We start from the raw sequence: 16,732 nt of genomic DNA on the forward strand, positions 1-16,732 counted from the left end.
AAACAAATGCAGATGTGGAATTAAAGACATGGAGTCATTAAGAACCTATATATGGAGTGATTCAGACCTGAGTTCACATCTGGAGCAAGCTACTCAATCTTGCTGAGCTTCAATTTTCTTTAAAGGAAACAACGTGGAAGATGATATCCACATGTAACTTGTGGTACACATGAAGGAGGGTAGTACAGTATATGATGCCGGGCACATCCTATGCATTTTCTAAAACTACTAGTAGTACTATTATTATTGTTACTTATTATACAATTTATTGTAGAAATTAACAGGGAGAGTATTAATAAATGTTAATACAGTGCTAAGTGTCACATTTATGATCTCAACTAATTATCTGTTGATTCAACAAACATTCCACATATCAGAAAATAACCTGTTAGTATATACATATATATATATATATATTTTTTTACAGAAGAAAAGAAACCCTGAGGCTTAGAAAGTGTAAACAATGTACCAAAAGTCACTCATTTAAGAGGTAATAGAATATTATTCAGCCTTAAAAAATGAAGGAGATCCTTTCATTTGTGACAATATAGATGAAACAGGAGTGCATTATGCTGATGAAATAAGCCAGACAGGATAAATACGAATGATATCATTTATATATGGAATCTAAAAAGAAAAAAAGCCACACTCATAGAAACAGAGTAGAAAACTGGTTGCCAGGGGCTGGGGTGTGGGTGGGGAAAAGAGGGGAAGACTGGTAAAAGGGTACAAACTTTCAGCTGCAGGATGAATAAGGTCTGAGGATCTACTGTATAACATAGTTACTACAGTCAATAATACTCTATTGTATAACAAACATTTTCTGAGAGAATAGAACTTAAGTGTTCTCACCACAAAAAGAAAAAAAGGAAAAAGGTGTCATGAGCTGTTAGATGTATTAATTAACGTGATGGGAAGGATCCTTTTACAACGCATATGTATGTCAAATCATCATGATATATACTTTGACTATCTTACAATTTTGTCAATTATACCTCAATAAAACAGAAAAAAAAAGAGGTAATAAAGATGAGACTCCAATCCAGGATTATCCAGCTCAAAAAACTACACTCTTAACCATTACAATATAGTATCCATCCATATGTTGTAACTGTAAAATGCTTAACACAAAGGAAACGTTAAATAAATGGTATTTATTCTAACTCTAATGCTTACTAGATATTAGTTATGTGGTATGCTTTACTTCTAACTACAAGGGTATAAGGTGCAAATTCTTGCTACAGAACATAAAAGCCCCTGTGGTACCCTGTAGGATAAACACAGTACCTGTAAATCTCTCAACCCAGAGTCTCCTCAAGTTGGAGGTCTTTACCCCCTTTATAATGTGGGAATAATGCCCTTCCCACATTTGCACTGGGCATGAAAATCCATACTTCCAGGTGTATACTGAACCTCCACTTAGCTCCTCGTCACCTTGGAATCACCAGACCAAAGATCATTTATTCCATTAATATAAATGATGTAGGGATAGAAGTACAGAATATACAGAGAGTGTTGGAGGAATCCAAACAAGTCCTCCACTCTCAAAACAAATTTTAGAGTTCCAAAAGTAAAGAGCAATGTTTGGAAATAAAACTAAAAATGAAACTAACATCTACAATTAGCCAAGTATTTATTATGGGCCAGGCTACTTACTAGGCACTTGATAAACATTACAGCTCATCTTCCTGCAGTCCTTCAAAGCATATAATATTGTTTCTATTTCATAGAGAAGAAAATTGTATCTAAGCAGGTTACTGATTAGCCCAAGACCACAGGGCTAGGCTGTAAGAAAAGAAGGCCAAGTTTCAGTGGTCAAAATGGTGATGGATGTTATACCTAGAAGAGTACAGCTAATCAAATAAAAATATTCAAAACGGTCCTAATGTATTATTAGGATTTCTTCAGAATAACTTGGGTGCCTTAGTGAATACAGTAGTGGTAGGCACTACAGTCTCTTTAATTTGCTAATCATACAAATCTACTTTAATATTCTTGGTGACAAGGAGCTAACTACTGATAAGACAGCTTCTTCAGTTTTGGGGCTACTCCAGGGTGAAATGCCGGAACGTCTTACTGCCTGCAATGTTACCTAGTTCTACCAGGGGGAATAAAGCAGAACAAGTAGCCACTGTTCTTGACAAATGGATACAGTTTCAGTTTTTCAAAATGTGAGTGTCAGATTCATTCACTGTATCAGATAGATCTGTCAAATGGCTTTGCCCATTTACTAATGGATGGCACACTGCAGACACACGTTGGGTCAAAGGACTCAATGTCACCTCATTGATACTGTCATCAATATAATTTGTATTGGCATTTTGTCTCACCCTGACTTTAAGGACTATGTGAGGAGATCCAAGTCTCCAGACCATGGACTGATCACCTCTGCTTGACACAGTATTCTCTGCTCATTTCCAGAGGGGACCAAGGATGAGCTCTTGTACTTCTGAGTCTATTCACCCTACCTGGCAACACATACTAGCTGGGCTGACTGGATCAAGCAGGAGCCCCAGAGTTTAAATTTCCAGCTGCATTGGAGGAAACAGAGGCTATGCCCCAATCCCATAACCCCTCACTTCTTACTGCTAGCCTATCCTAGGCTGTTCTTGCTGATAGGAGTATTTCATGCTAAAAATTAATTTTGCTTACCTGATGGCAGTCACACAACCTCAAATGCCATTTTAATAAATAAGGCAACCACCAATGGAGTGTGATTTAGGGTTTTTTCTTCTGTAGACCCTGCCTACCCTATAAAATCTCCCATTACTGCATCATGGAGACTATGATCCCTTTCCGAGGGAATACATTCTTTCCAACCATAAGATGAAATAAGAACTTACATTTCCATACTGCCCAAAAGGAAATAAATTGATTACAAAATGCAGGAGAATGACTGATTTTCCACATTTGTTGTGTTCATTAAAGGGTTTTTGAATAGACTTGACAGTATTAAAGAAGTTCAACACACACAAAATAAAAATTAATAAATGAAGAGAAAAAAATTGCATTGACAACAAACAAAATAAACACATTGAGATATAAAAGGTTGTTATACATCGATGAAAAATGGATGTCATAAAGTCACAAACTAAAAAGTATTAACAGCCAATAAAGATATGAAAATATGTTCAACCTTGCTATTATTAATCAAAGAAATACAAATAAAATAATTCAGGTGTCATATTTTACTGACTAGAATGACAAAGTTCTAAAAAACTTAGTAATACTGGTATTGATATTGATAATGTTGGTACTGATGAGTGTGTGTAAGAAACCACACTGGATGTTAAATTCTTGGTAGAAATAAAAAGCACGGTAACCTTTCTGGAAGACAATATGTCAGTGTGTACCAGAACTGACAACCAGCCATTCAAGTTCTAGAAGTCCATTCTAAGGAAATAAACAAATGCTCAAAGACATATGAACAAGGATGCTTGTCTCATTGTTTAGCAAAGCAAAACAGGAATAATCTAAATGTTGAACAGTAGGGACTGGTTAAATAAATAATAGAATGCTGTTCAACCATTAAAAATGATGCTGCAGATTTTTATTAGGTGATGAGTAATCATACTTATATTACTAAATAAAAATGTTATAGAACTGTTTTGTAGTTTGATATAATAATTAAAGGTATTTTATACTTGCATTGTATTTATATGCACCTCATCACAAAAAAGTTTCAAAAGACACCCTCAAAAATGTTACAGAGATGACTTATCAGAAATGGGATTTTGAGTTATTTTTCCTTTTTTCTTTAAATCCTTTCAATTTTGGAGTTTCTGCAATGAACCTGTATTATTTTTACAATTAAAAATATTTAAATTTACAACAAAAGGATCTAAATTCCTCCAGTTTTCCATTTATTTTCCACCTTGGCTCAGGGTATTTCTATAAAAAACAAAAAAAACAAAAAAATCAGCTTATTTTCTCTTTTGTATCAATCTAAATTTACTTTTCATAAGTTAACTATTTTAGTCTGGCAAAAGTTTCACACAGGAAAATTGTTAAGGTCTGAGTATTCTATTACCTTTAAAAGCACTGGAAACTTTGAAATTATTTCTTTCAGAATTTTCATATAATACTGAAAGGCGGGGGGGAGGTAGCAAAATGAAGGGAAATAGATAGTAGTAGTCAACTTCAATTAAGAAAAAGCAACAAGAGGCAGTTTGTACTCTTTTGATACGGCAGAAGCCCCATGTGTCAACTCACGCTAAAAAATGTATATATAGACACACATATATATGTTTGTGTGTATTATATGTATATGTGACACACACACATAATTAATCCACAGTCTTAGGCTAATCACTCATTGTGGCAGAAACAACGAGCTGTTGACTACACTTTAATTAGCTCCTCCAGCCTGTAGAGGCATCACTAGGACCAAGATAGGAACAACATTCTCCATTTCCACTTGCATCTGGGTATGGTTCTATCCCAAAGAATGTGACCAGAGGTGACCTGAAGAGTTTATGTCTGAAGGATAACGAGTTGATAATTGTAGCTTGCAGCTTCCTCTCTCCTTTCCTTTTTAGGACAAACGTAGAGCCACTTGATGAAGGTGGTGGGTCCCTGAATAACTGAGCAGAAAACTGACCCTCAGACCACCAAAGTCCATACTACACTCCTGAGTGAGTGAGAAATGAACTGTCCATGTGTTGCTCCACTGAGGTTTAAGGTTTATTATTTAGTGTTTAACTAACGCATTTTTTCTTTAAACCTCAGTTGCCTTCTCTGTAAACTAGTCTTTGAAAAGGATCCACTGTAAGTTTTTTCCATTGCTTATGTTTTTATCTTAGTTTTTAATTCTCAGAAACATTGCGCGCATTTTACCTTTTAAGTTAGTAAGTCTACTTTTTTTCCCACAAAGACGGGTTCTTCAAGTTATGGAGAAGTCATAGCAGACTGTTGCTTCAGTTTAAGATACGCATTCACATATGAGATGAGAAGGGTGAGGACCCAGAGAAACGCCTTTGACAGAGGGGAGTGAGAGCTTACTGAAGAATGTTTAGTAATAAAGAATTCAGATGGGAGAAACGGATGGGTTACATCTAACAGATTTGCTCAAAGGAATTCTGGAAAGGCAAATATGTGAAAATGTATAGCAAAGACATGAAATGCCTTTTGGTCCCTAAATGGATTTCATTTCAAAGACGTGCATATTGCAAATACATGTACCATAACACTTCTCTGTCAACTTCTAGAATTTTCTAAAGCCTGACAGAACATCTGCAGAGAGAGGATGTCATTCCAAGATAATCGACTGCAAGTTACTAAATTAAGATAAAAATGTCCTTAACCTTGAACAGTTTTTAAAGAGATTTTAGAAGAAAGGAGCCCTCTAGGGGGTTGTATAACTATATAATTGTACCCTTTCTAAAAGGCTATTTACAGATACATAATGTTTCCCCTCCATTCTTTAAAGTAAAATATAGGATAAAAAAAATAGTTTGGGGATAATATTTGTTTGGGACAGCAGGCACTGCTAATCAGTACCACTCTCTCCTTATTCCTTACTATCAGAGCCCTGGTTTAGGAGACCCCATTAAACTTAAGGCTAAGGTGGCCAGTTTAAAATCCAAGCTGATGAGATCTAAGTGCAAGTCTGCTGACCATCTGTGGTAAAAAATTTGCTCTCTGAGTTAGACACTGCCTTTTTTTTCTTACTTAATTTCTTTTTTTTTTCCTCTTCTTTCTTCCTGCCCAAATTGTTGGAACACTATTGGAGATTCTGGGGTCACTTTGAAGCTATGTGGACATGCTAGAGATGTGGAAGCTGGAAGAGCGAAGCAACCCAGTCCCCTGGTGATGCCCTTCAGCAGCTGGACTAACGCTAGAGGGACTATCTCCAAACTTCCTGCTACCCGTGGAAAGTAAGGTAAATCACTCATTCACTTTCTGTTACCTACTAACTGATCCAGAACTCTAACCTCAGGGTTCTAGAACCCTTCTCAGTATCCCATAGTCATACTCATGTTCCGGACTCCTGATCATCAGACTTGCTTATAGCAGATGTATGGGAGGGCGGGCTCTTCTGGAAGCCCTGATACTTCCTCCCCTACCCCCACCACACACAAATAATGATCTTTATGTCCACTCATCCTTCTATCTACACTCAGAGGCCAGGGGCCCCAGGAAGGCTTCACTGACAACCCTTTACTCCTCTCTACATGCAGAAAGGGTAGAGGTGTGGGCTCTGGAATCAGACTTCCTAGACTTGAATTCTTAATCTGTTACTTACCAGTTTAGGACGTGGGCAAAGTAGTTACCTTCTCTGGACACCCCTGTAAAAGAGGAACACTAAGTAGCACCTATGTACCTTACTGAAAGGATTTAAATGAGCAAATGCAGGTAAAGTTCTTATAATTTTTTCTTGGGTCAATCAATTCTAGCTGCTATTGTTACCTTTGATTAATTTAGGGCAGAGTCCCTTTGCCCTCCTTTGGTTCTCTGGGCCCTTCTCATTCACAACACACACAACCGCATACTGCAGAGTTTTGAAAGGTGGTTCTCAAAATGTGGTCCCTGGGCCAGCAATATCAGCCACACCTGGGAACTGGTTAGAACTCTGGCACTGGAGCCCAGCAATCTGTGTTTTAACAATATTCTCAGGCAAATCTGATGCACACTAAAGGTTGACGACAACTGAGAACATCTGTCTCAGACTCTCCTGGAGGCATTCACCAAAAATAGAGTTACAGGACCTTACACCTGACCAGCTGGAGAAGGGCTCTAGTAATTGGTTACTGGTTACTGGTTATAATGCTTGTCATGATTTTTCAGCACATAAATGTTTGAGAATCACTGCCATTTTGAATGTGTGTTTCACTTGTCTGTTTTTCCAGTGGACTTTACTTCCTTGCAAGGAAGGTTTGTGAAGATTTGTTGCTGTTGTTTGCATTATTAGTTTTATTATGCTAATTCTAGAATCTCTGGTGCATAGTGCAATCTCAGGCAGGAAGTAGTGGCTCATTAAAACAGGTATCCCAAAAGTCCTAGTAGAACTTCAAGATTAATTCCTTCAGGAAGTGGTAAAATTGTCATTAGATGCAGATGATATGATACTATATATAGAAAACCCTAAGGACTCTACATGAAAACTACTACAACTGATAAACGAATTCAGCAAGGTAGCAGAATACAAGATTAACATACAGAAATTGGTTGCATTTCTTTATACCAACAATGAAATATCGGAAAGGGAATGTAAAAAAACAATGCCTTTTAAAATCACAACCCTCAAAATAAAATACTTAGGAATAAACCTCACCAAGAAGGCAAAAGACTTATACACTGAGAACTGTAAGACATTAATAAAGGAAAGTGAAGATGATTCAAAGAAATGGAAAGACATCTCATGTTCTTGGGTTGGAGGAATTAGTATTGTTAAAATGCTCATACTACCCAAAGCAATCTACAGATTTAATGTGATCCCTATCAAATTACCCATGACATTTTTCACGCAATTAGAACAAATAATCCTAAAATTCATACAGAACCATAAAAGACCCACAATTGCCAAAGCAATCCTGAAGAAAAAGAACAACGTTGGAGGCATAGCCACCCCAGACTCAGATAGTACTCCAAAGTCACAGTAATCAAAACAGCGTGGTATTGGCACAAAAACAGACATATGGATCAATGGAACAGAATACAGAGCCCAGAAATAAACCCACACACCTCAGTTAATCTTTGACAATTAATCTTTGACAAAGGAGGCAAGAATATATAATAGGAAAGAGACAGTCTCTTCCGCAAGTGGTGTTGGTAAAGTTGGACAGCCTTATATAAACCAGTGAAGTTAGAACACATCCTTTCACCATACACGAAAATAAACTCAAAATGTCTTAAAGACTTAAACATAAGACATGACACCATAAAACTTCTAGAAGAGAACACAGGCAAAATATTCTCTGACATAAATCATACCAATGTTTTCTTAGGTCAGTCTCCCAAGACAATAGAAATAAAAATGAAAATTAACAAAGGGGACCGAATCAAACTTACAAGCTTTTGCACAGCAAAGGAAACCATAAACAAAATGAAAAGACAACCTACAGAATGGGAGAAAATATTTGCAAATGATGCGACCAGCAAGGGCTTAATTTCCAAAATATACAAACAGCTCATACAACTTGATGACAATAAAAGCAAACAACCCAATCAAAAAAATAGGCAGAAGACTTAAAGAGACATTTCTCCAAAGAAGAAATACAGATGGCCAATAGGCACATGAAAAGATGCTCAACACTGCCAATTATTAAAGAAATGCAAATCAAAACTACCATGAGGTACCACCTCACACCAGTCAGAATGGCCATCATTAAAAAGTCTACAAATAACATATGCTGGAAAGGGTGTGGAGAAAAGGGAACCCTCCTACAACACTGTTGGTGGGAATGTAAGTTGGTGCAGCCACTGTGGAAAACAGTATGGAGGTTCCTCAGAAAACTAAAAATAGACCTACCATATGATCCAGCAATCCCACTCCTGGGCGTATATCCAGACCAAACTATAATTCAAAAAGACACATTCACCCTGATCTTCACAGCAGCAATATTCACAATAGCGAAGACATGGAAACAACCTAAATGTCCATCAACAGATGAATGGATAAAGACGATGTGGTATGTATATACAATGAAATACTACTCAGCCATAAAAAAAAGAATGAAATAATGCCATTTGCAGCAGCAACATGGATGCAGCTAGAGATTATCATACTAAGCAAAGTAAGTCAGAAAGAGAAAGACAAATACCATGATACCAAATACCATGATACCAAATACCACTTATATGTGGAATCTAAAATATGACACAAATGAACCTATCTATGAAACAGAATCAGAGACATAGAGAATAGACTGGTGGCTGCCAAGGGGGAAGCAGGTGGGAGAGGGATGAACTGGGAGTTTGGGATTAGCAGATGCAAACTGGTATATATAGATTGGCTAAACAACAAGGTCCTACTATATAGCACAGGGAACTATATTCAATATCCTGTGATAAACCATAATGGAAAAGAATATGAAAAAGAATGTATATACATATGTATAACAGAGTCACTTTGCTGTACAGCAGTAATTAACACAACGCTGTAAACCAAGTATACTTCAATAAAAAATAAGTTAATTAAATTTTTAAAAAGATTAATTCCTTCAGAAGAACAAGTACTACACATTCACAAAAAAAGCACCCTTTGAAAGTTTAAATTTTTGAATTTCTTTGCCACTTCCTTAGTTTTGATCATCTTGGACAATATATTTTTAATATTGACTTTTAAAAAGAATTGTGTTTCAGTGTGTGCTATCCTTAGAGAGACAGAAACAGATAAGTACAACTAAATACTTATTTTTCAAAAGTCTCAAAAGTATAAGGGAAATGAAAGTAATTATATCTTCAAATGATTTTGGGGTATGTTTCTAATTTCATACTTCTGATGCGATTAAAGATTAAAACTGTATTAAGACATTTGAGACATGCCACATTGGTATTAAATGAATTTAATTTTGTGTAAAGTGGTAGAAATATTTTCTTCAGCAAACATACCTGCAGATATAAAATCACAACCATAAATCTACAAAAAAGCGAGCAACTGAACGAAATCTGATTGGTTATTTCCCTGCAGTATGGATCTGCTAATAATTTAATTTACTACTTGCTAACAGAAGCCAAAATTTAAATATACATATATATATATGTGTGTGTATATATATATATATATATCTCTTCAATTTTAAATCATTCATATATATGAACAAGTATACATACACATATATAACAATTGTTCATATATATATAGATAGATAGATAGATAGATATACAATTTAAATTAAAGAAAGTACATCTGGTGGCCTATTTTTTCCCCCCGATTCCTAAAGAACACCATATTCTATTCTAGGCAGTGGAATGTCAATCCACCTTAAGGGTTGTTCAATGAGCATATCTGAGAAACCACTGGTTTAGCCAATGATGTACTTATTGAGGGAGGCCCTAGTGCCACTGTCAAGAGCTTATCCACAGGAGAGATAAGAAGGTACTTGTTTGGTTTGTGAAAAGAAGGAGTAGTGAGGAATGGCAGGTAGCTGCAGGCTGATGACACGTGATGTCCATATATATGTAGAACCAACACACCCATAATTGTACCCATTTTCCATACCCAAATCCAAAGCCTTTATATCATTAATCCCAGGCAAAAATGGTAAGATTCATGTGTGTTACTATCCCACGGCTTCAAGATGCCTATAAACTCATATGAGTATGTCTTAGTTTTATCAGTGGAGGACAAACCAGGCTTCTATCACCAAGCCCCATTCCATAACAGGAATTATGGAATTCCTGTATGTAACAGGACGGGTTACAAAAGCACCTAAGATCCCGTTGTCAGTACATGACGGAAATGAGTTCAAATCCAGCCTGTCTGACTTGTTCTTAATCACTAAGGTATGAAATTAAGCATGTTGCCCTTTGCCTGATTCTCCTTCTGAGGCCTGAATATTTCACTTAGCTGAGTGCAGAAGAGAGAAAATTCTCTCTCCTTGACCCAACTTGGCATCAATATCCAACTCCCCTTCTCAAAATGGGTTGCTTCAACGAGTAGCAATGAATGCCGGGTCGTGGACCAGTCACCTTGATGACTAAGAGTCAGACACTAGGGAAAAAAAATGCTCTGTGACAAACCTACCCTTGTACAGAAACAAGACAGAAATGGGGGGACAGGGCAGAAGATAATGGAATAAGGCATAGGAAAAACAGCACCTGGCATCGTGATAGTAATAATAATAATAGTAGTAGTAGTAGTAATAGTAATAATAATAGACTTTACTATGCTCTAGGCATTGTATTAAGTGCTTGGTGTAAGTGACTTCATTTTAACATTGAAAACAAGTCTATGGGGATGAAATATTATTAACATCATTTTATAGGCAGGAGTATTGAGGTTCAGGTAATCAGGTAAATTGCCCAAGCTCATATGGTTAGCAAGTGGAAAGCAGAGATTTGAACCAGCACCTACACTCCTAACCATTATGCTATAACCATTATGCTGAAGACATAAGAATTCCAATGGTCTTTCCCCATAACCCACTCCTGCACTCCAGACTTAAATAGTCCAAGATCAAGAGAGAGCAAGCTTGGAGTTGCCACTCTTCAGTGAGTGTCAATCATTTCAAAACAGTGTATTTGCTAACAAGATGCAGTTCCTGAGATAATCTTCTCAACCAGGTATCAAGAAACAGGAAGCAAAGATTCAAGTAACAGTATGTTCCTACTTACGAGGAAGGTGGGACAGCATAGTTGACACCGGGCTTAACTGTTCTGGAAAACATGGTCCCAGTAGGCATACACGCTGGTACATTTTCCCCACCTACCAAATACAAAAGAAGTATTTCATTTCCATGTTGCTCTTCAAAGTTCCACCTCATTCGTGCCTGTCATTCATCCTCTGGCCTCTTCCTGTCTCCATTTCTGTACAGAAAGGTGCTGAGTCTCTGCTCTCGGATACGAAAAGGGTGTGTTAGGAGAGGGAGCCAAGGTACCTCAAAGTCTTTTTTTTTTTTCATCTTAATTCTATTATGCCAACTCCACTGAACTTAATTAGAGTGAATACAGAATTACACAATTACCCTCTGTTCTATTCTTCAGATGTTATATTTTGATAAAATTTACGACATGCTGCTCTCCCCCTGAACACCAGATGAACACTAGAAATGGATGTGTGTTGACATAAAATCTATTACAATTAAAGTATAGCTTACATAATGATAGTGTTAACATAAAATTACAGATGTGTAGAGACAACGTGGTCATGCATTTTTTAGTATAAGTACATGCTTAGACCAATATCTGTTAGCGGAATGAAGATGGAAGAGAATTTTGGTTAAGCCACAAAGGCTGTTTAAGGACTTGCAGATAGCTAAGGGGAACTCAAAGACCAGTAAGATAATATTTCCCCTGCCATGTTTTCAATTGCAAAGTGAAGGGAAGATGTGCAAGTAAGTACCCCTATGGAAATTACAAGACAAGTACATTTTTTTCCTTGAATACCTGGGTAAACGCTTAAATTCTAATGTATATCTGTGATGCAAATTTTCAACTGAGTTTGATAAATCACAAAATAATAATTATACATATATGTATATAAAACTGCATGGAACTAGACAGTTCAGAATTACTTCTAATTAAAGAGGTACCCTATGACAACTAACTTAAACCTTACAAAATATGGTTCCAAGTACCCTATCAGAGTGAAAAGTAGGAGACTGAAATGTTTATTGTAAATGTTTGTAGTCATGGTGTCTTAACTAAAACTACTGTGTCACAAATACTATTAAAATAATTGTGACATTTTATTCACTTTTACTGCAAACAACAAAACAAACTATAGGTATTTTTTCATTTCAGGTAATTATTTTAGCTAACAGTTATTAAATGTTTTGAGAAGACAGAGTGCTAACTGCATTACTTCATTTTATCTTTAAAACAGCGCTTCCATGTAATTATTCTTAATATCTCCATTGTATTAAAGTGTATCTCTAGTTTAGACCTTTCTTCAGAACTGCAGACTTGTGTATCCAACTGTGTACTCAGCATCTCTACTTGGACGTCACGAAAACATCTCAAATCTTATACCTCCAAAACTGGTCTTTAATCCCCCAAACATGCTCTACCCCAAACTTTTTCCATCTTAGGTGACAGTAACCACACCTTTCCAGTTCCCCAGGCCCTAAATCTCGAATTCACCCTTGACCCCCTCTTCCTTTCCATTCTTGCTTTCAATCTACCACGAAATGCTGTCACAACCTTCCCAATGTGCCACTTCTGAGAATTACCAGCCGCTAGCAGCCTGGTGCAGGCCACGAACATAGACCTCGAGGATCCTGTAGCCACCTCCCGAGATTCTCCCTGACTCCACTCTCTCCCCACATCCTCAAGGCCACAGATAGAGTTACGCTTTTCAAACAAGAGACAGTTCATGCCACACCTTGGCTAAAATCCTGCCCCTGGCTGCCTACATTTAGAGTAAAAGACACAATGCATGTGATGGCCTCCCAGGACTTACCCAATCCATCCCATCACATATCCGACCTCCAGCCCTCCTGCTGTCTCTTCCTCCCCACTGGCTAAGTCAGCCAGGGTGGCCTCCTTGATATTCCTCCAAGCTGCCCGGCATATTTCTGCCTTAGAGTTTTGGGACTGGTTATTCTTGCTCCCAGGGAGTGGTCTCCCCATCATACATTCTGACAACTCCCTCACTTCAAGTCTTTGCTCAAATGTCAACTTATAAAATCCACCCTGACTACCCTATTTAAAATCAGAACCTACCTGTACACTCCTCCAGCACTCCCAACCCAAGCCTCTTCAGTGAGCTTCACATCCTTTTCCTTATCCCGTAGCGCCCATCAACCTGTGACAAAGCATAGAATTTATTTATAACATCCGTTTCCACACGAGAGTGTAAGGAGGGAGAAAGCATGCAAGAAGGAGCACGCAGGCAAAGGCTCTTGTCTAATTTATTCATTGATACGTCCAAGCATAGAGAACAGGAAGATGCTTGATAAACAGTCCTGAAAAAGATACAGATGAGGAAAGTAGTAGTAAAGCTCAGAAAGTTTAAGCAACTTCCTCAAGGTTCTAGTGCTAGAAGAGGGTCACAGTAGAATTCACACTTGGGGATGTCTAACTTCAAATCTCTTAGCCGCTCTGCTATCTTTTTTTTTTTTTTCTTTGCGGTACGCGGGTCTCTCACTGCTGCGGCCTCTCCCGTTGCGGAGCACAGGCTCCGGACGCGCAGACTCAGCAGCCATGGCTCACAGGCCCAGCCGCTCCGCGGCATATGGGATCTTCCCGGACTGGGTCACGAACCCATGTCCCCTGCATCGGCAGGTGGACTCTCAACCACTGCGCCACTAGGGAAGCCCTTCTCTGCTATCTTAAGTCCATGCAATTCAGGATTTGTTTTAATCAGTGCCATGGAAATTCTCACTCCACTGAATAGGATCACTAAAGTGTTCTCTGTCTAGATTTATATATATATTCTCCATTTAAACAAAGGAAACAGAAGAGGGGAATTCATCATGGGTTATTGCGGTAGTTTTACAGCAATTTTAGCAATAATGACATTTAGGTAATAGTGATATTTAATGATAGCACAATAATAATAAAATAATAGCTCTTAAATGTATTGAAGACGAATCGCATGCTAAACTCGGTGCTAAAATATTTCCATGTATAGTTTGTGCAAAATCCTTATGAATATTCTATCAGATGAGCTTTATGTGTAACTCCACCAGGCATACTTCTCTTATTCCGCTTTCAAAGATAAGGAAATTGATGAGAAGTGTGGTAACCATTTGATCAAGATGAGACTGGTAATAAGTTGTGAGTATGAATTTAAATTCAGGTCTAACTCCAGAATTTGATTCTCAATCCATACATGAAAATTCTGATAATTCCTTTGATAAGGGTATGTTCTCTCCTGGAAAACATCCCCCATTATGTCTGCCTGTGCTCATACCTTCAGAACACAGTCAAGTTTGAAACATGATAAAAATGTTTAAATAGTGTGCTTTAATAAATGGAAATATCTTCATCTAAACAATAACACAAAAAGGCAGGCTGAGCCCTTTGAAGTGGCTTCGTTGCTATCCTCCATCCAGAACAAGAGAAGGAATCAATAGCTGCAGAGTAAAGAAAGCATGAAACCCAGAGATGGAGGATTCTGTAAATGACCAATTACAAGACTATTAAGCCACACTTTCATAGCAAGAGGCAAAATATTCCATTAAACTGAAAATTCTTCTACCCCTCACTCCAAGGCCCACACACATTAATGCTGCATTTATTAGGATGTATTTCCTGTGCTCTATCAACGTGACTTTCAGCAACTGTATTAATACAGTCCTTTCGCTTTGCACATATATCTGAATGATGGATTCCATTACTGGAGTTTTGTAGAAAGAGTGGAGTGAATGAAGTAAAGTTTGGGAAGAGCCATCATAATCCATAATGATGGGCACTGAATCAGGACAAGAAGAAACCTCTCTTCTCATTTATTTGAATGAAAATTCTACTATATATTTATTGCCTCTGTACAGGGCCATCTGTTGAATAATGGAAAACAAGCATCTTTCATTTGCAGGTAGGATTTGTGTGCTCAAGTTTCTATGGGCCTGCAGAATTAATCTTGTTTTAGAAATGAAATAAAATGTAATTTCTTACAGTAAGTAGATGTGGTTAAGCAACTGGCAACTTTGATGTCTTTAAATCACTGCAGTTTCAGGGTAGGCAAATCTATAATTATTTCAAGCACTTCTTTACTGGTGCAACAATTGAGCAGTGTACATAGTGGTCAACAACCTGGGCATTGTCAGACGACTCTAAGTTTGAATCTAGACTTTGCCACTCACCAGCTATGTGACTTTCAGCTATGAGAATCACTTTCTTCAGCTTTACAGTGTGGATTATTATATGCCCTTTGCAGAACTACTGTAAGAACTAAATGTATATGGGCACAGTGGCTCATAGTAAGGGCTCAAATTAGTACTGTGGTCACTACTAGTAGTATTGAAAAGGAATTAGAACTTCTATTCTCATAAAGTGGGATATGTGTCCCTTTATCATTGTAATTTCATATCATTTTACTTTTGACCTTATAATTTAATAGCTTGATCCAAGAAACATTTAGCAGTAAATATAATTGAAAGAAGATTACCTGTCAAACATGAAATACTGTAGTATCAAGTGTGCTGGCACAATACTCTTCTCAGATAATTAACCTGTAAAAATATGTTGTCTTCTTTTTAATTAAGCACATTGAACATATATATTTACTGTGCCAATTGGCGAGAGGTCCATTAATTAATTAGTCTAACTATATGTTGCATAAATGTCTTCTAAACATAATCGTATATGTATTTTATTTGTTGGGAAAATGTGTTTGAGATTGTTCTTTTCTGCCTATTTAAAGTAAAAGAGGGTGAGAAGTAGAGTTAGGCTTAATGTACTTTGTACTCCATTATGCCATGAAAATGCTTCTGTGCCCTGGAGACAACAACAAAAGATTTGCTTTAATGACAAGAATCAAGTATGTTCTAAAGCTTCCAGGTAGGAGGCGTATAGGTTGCAGTTTATATCAGAAGTATTTGCTCTCTCTCTCAACTGCGTCTAGATGGGAAAGATGCGGTCACAAATGCTTCAAGGTGATACAGTAAATGTTGGAAAGAGGCGGGTAGGAGGCAGAGTTTTGAATATCTCAAACCTGAGCTAGAAGGATTTTATTTAAAGAAAATAGAGGATATTACTTTTCACTTAAGGAATGCCAGTCAGCAAACCTGACATTAATGTAGGAAATTAGCTCTTTCAGCTATGATGCTTTCAAATGCACATTACTGAAAACAAATTCAAAATAGTCAAAGGAAATTTAAAAACAAAAACCAAACAACAACAACCTCAACAAACAAGTACTAGAAATTCAGGGATGCAGCCATATTCAGATACAGTTGGATCTGGAAGTTCCAGAGTATCAGCAGGGTTCCAGCTCTCTCTCCATCGCTCAGCCCTGCTTACCTCTGCAAGACTTTATTTTACAGAAAGTCTCTTCTTGTGCTGGATGGTCACTGGGAGTCCCAGAGTCATATCTCCCCAGCTTAGAAATTCCAGAGAGAAAAGACAATTCTTCCATTTTTCTCTGAGACAAAAGTCCTGGGGAGGAGTCTGATAGCCTTAGCCG

At 37.4% G+C, this 16,732-nt stretch overlaps 1 long non-coding RNA gene across 1 annotated transcript; it reads right to left on the reverse strand.

The window, feature by feature from the left end:
* Positions 1–5,592: 5,592 nt before the first annotated feature.
* On the reverse strand, positions 5,593–13,895 carry LOC309958158. Its single transcript, XR_014326008.1, has 3 exons — positions 13,327–13,895; positions 11,278–11,492; positions 5,593–6,287 (listed from the first exon to the last, which is right to left on the reverse strand). It is a non-coding gene; the product is annotated as an uncharacterized lncRNA (long non-coding RNA).
* Between the last annotated feature and the right edge of the window lie 2,837 nt (positions 13,896–16,732).

Source organism: Leucopleurus acutus (genome assembly GCF_964270905.1).
Source record: "Leucopleurus acutus genome assembly, chromosome: 2".
Taxonomy (NCBI): Eukaryota; Metazoa; Chordata; class Mammalia; order Artiodactyla; family Delphinidae; genus Leucopleurus; species Leucopleurus acutus.